Below are 2669 nucleotides of genomic sequence, written 5' to 3' on the forward strand. Positions count from 1 at the left end.
TGTGTGTACTAGTCGTTATTTTAAGATTGTTTAGGATTAGGATTCTTTCCATTTCTCCTAACTATATAATGAAAGAAAATTTTAGTGTTGCTTTAGAAATGTGCTCTACTCTTTTGAGATGCTGTTTGCTTTAAAGTTACTTTTAGCCTTATGACCTCTTTTGTTTACCAGATTTTAAGTTTTGATGTCTTACCAGTATTATTTATCACATTTATCCTTAACTAACTGCTGCAGTGCAAAATATGATCTTATATTAGATGAGCAGGCTGAAGACTCAAAATCAGGTCACTCACACACAAGTAAAAAACACAAGAAGAAAACCCGTCACTGCTCTGAAGAGAAAGAAGATGAGGACTACATACCAATCAAAAATACTAATCAGGTACCTCTAATGTCCAGACTTAGATGTGAAGAAATAAATATTTTATCCCTCTGTAAATAATGTCTTAGTGATATAATTTAGGCGGTAAGGGATAATTCTAAGCAGAGACGGGTTTGTTCTAAGAAGCAGAATGATTGCACTGGGGTATTGGATTTTAATTTTCAAAAATATTTATCACAAATGATAAAAGATCATTTTTGACATAATGTATCAAATACTTCCACACTGTGAAGCAAGAGTGATTTCCATACCTGTGGATACTCATTTGTTCCCATCAGAAACAAGTGTGGTGGTGCTGATAAAGATTTTGTCATTTATCTGCTTAATTTATCACCAAGTGTTTTATCTATAGCACATAAGGGCTTTTCAGATTTTAAGTCCTATAAAACATATATATCCTGCCATCTTATATTGTATATAAGAAAAACAGCACTGATAATGAACTTTAGCATGCTAAAAGTTCTCCTGAACAGCACATTTAAAAAAAAATAATAAAAATTCCTGAAAGAAAATTTATTGTCAAGAAAAGTGATTATTTCCAATCTGTGGTTTGGTTCTTAGTTAAATAAAAAACAATTTACAGGCCAGGTACAGTGGCTCACACCTGTAATACTAGCACTTTGGGAGGCCAAGGCAGGTAGATTGCTTGAGCTCAAGAGTTCGAGACCAGCCTGGGCAACATGGTGATGAAATCCCCATCTCTACAAAAAATACACACACACACAAGAAGTTAGCCAGGCATGGTGGTGTGCACCTATGGTCTCAGCTACTTGGGAGGATCACTTGAGCCCAGGAGGTAGAGGCTGCAGTGAGCCCAGATTGTGCCACTGCACTCTAGCCTGGGCGACAGAGCCAGACCGTGTCTCCAAAAAAAATTTTTTTTTTTTTTCTTACATTAGAGCTCCTTGCTTTTGTTTTACCACATAGAGGCATTTGTGCTGAACCCTGGTGGATGAGAAGGATTTCAGTGGGCTGAGGTGAGAAGGGAGGGAACTCAAGATGGTGAGAATGTCAAGCAAAGATGGAGAAATAGAGAAATGTAGTATGATAGGCAGAGTCAAGGATTTGCTGTCAGGAGAGCTAGATTTGCATTTCTATACTGCTGGCCATTAAAGCGACCTTGACAAGTTCTTTAACTTTCAGAGCCACATTTTCATCCTCTGTGAAAAGTGAGAAATACTTCACAGGCATGTTGTTAAGATTCAGTGAAAAAAAATGCGTGTGCAAACATTTTCTATGCTGGCTATTATTGTTACTACCTTTTTTTTTTTCTTTCTTAACTGATAAAGCAAATTACTAGTTTTAGAGTTACTTGAAATAGTTTCTGTGGTTATGATATTATGACATTAACTAGATTCATATTTCAGTTAACTAGATTCATATTTCAGTTAAGTTGTTTTCTTTTTTTTTTTGAGATGGAGTTTTGCTGGGTCCAGGCTGGAGTGCAATGGCGTAATCTCGGCTCACTGCAACCTCTGCCTCCTGGGTTCAAGTGATTCTCCTGCCTCAGCCTCCCAAGTAGCTGGGATTACAGGCACCTGCCACCATGCCTGGCTAATTTTTGTATTTTCAGTAGAGACAGAGTTTCACCAAGTTGGCCAGGCTGGTCTCGAACTCCTGACCTCGTGATCCGCCCGCCTCACCTTCCCAAAGTGCTGGGATTATAGGTGTGAGCCACCACACCTGGCCTTGCTTTTTTTTTTTTTTTAATGTTTAAGGGTTGCTTTAACAATTTTTAAAAGCTGTTTCCAAAGTGAAATCTACAAAATGGTACATTTAGAGAACCTAGCTTCCTTTCTTGTTCCCTCCCCTTTTCCTTCTTCCCTCTGTGGGTAACTATTTTATATGTTTTATGGGTTATTGATTTTAAAAATTTTAGCAAGTAAATATTTGATATATGTACTTAGCTCTTTGCTATAATCCAGCAGAGATAGAATTTCTTCTTTCTATAGCCTTTTAGCTGTTTAAAGATTGCTATCATTCATGGCTCATCCCATTTTTAGGCCATACTTTTGTTGGTTCCTGCAGATATTTCTCACATGAATCAGTGGTGATAATAAAAGTAGTAGTAGGCTAGGTGCAGTGGCTTATGCTTGTAATCCCAGCATGTTGGGAGGTTGAGGCAGGAGAATCACTTGATCCCAGAGTTCAAGACCAGCCTGGGCAACATAGGAGGCCCTGTCTTTACAAAAAAATTTAAATGAAAAGAAAAAAGTAGTAGTAGTTAACATTTTTTTGGTCCTTACAATGTGAGGTGGGTTCTTTTATCCCCCTTTCACACAACAAA

Source organism: Colobus angolensis, unplaced genomic scaffold, assembly GCF_000951035.1.
Source record: "Colobus angolensis palliatus isolate OR3802 unplaced genomic scaffold, Cang.pa_1.0 Scaffold263, whole genome shotgun sequence".
NCBI classification, from domain to species: domain Eukaryota; kingdom Metazoa; phylum Chordata; class Mammalia; order Primates; family Cercopithecidae; genus Colobus; species Colobus angolensis.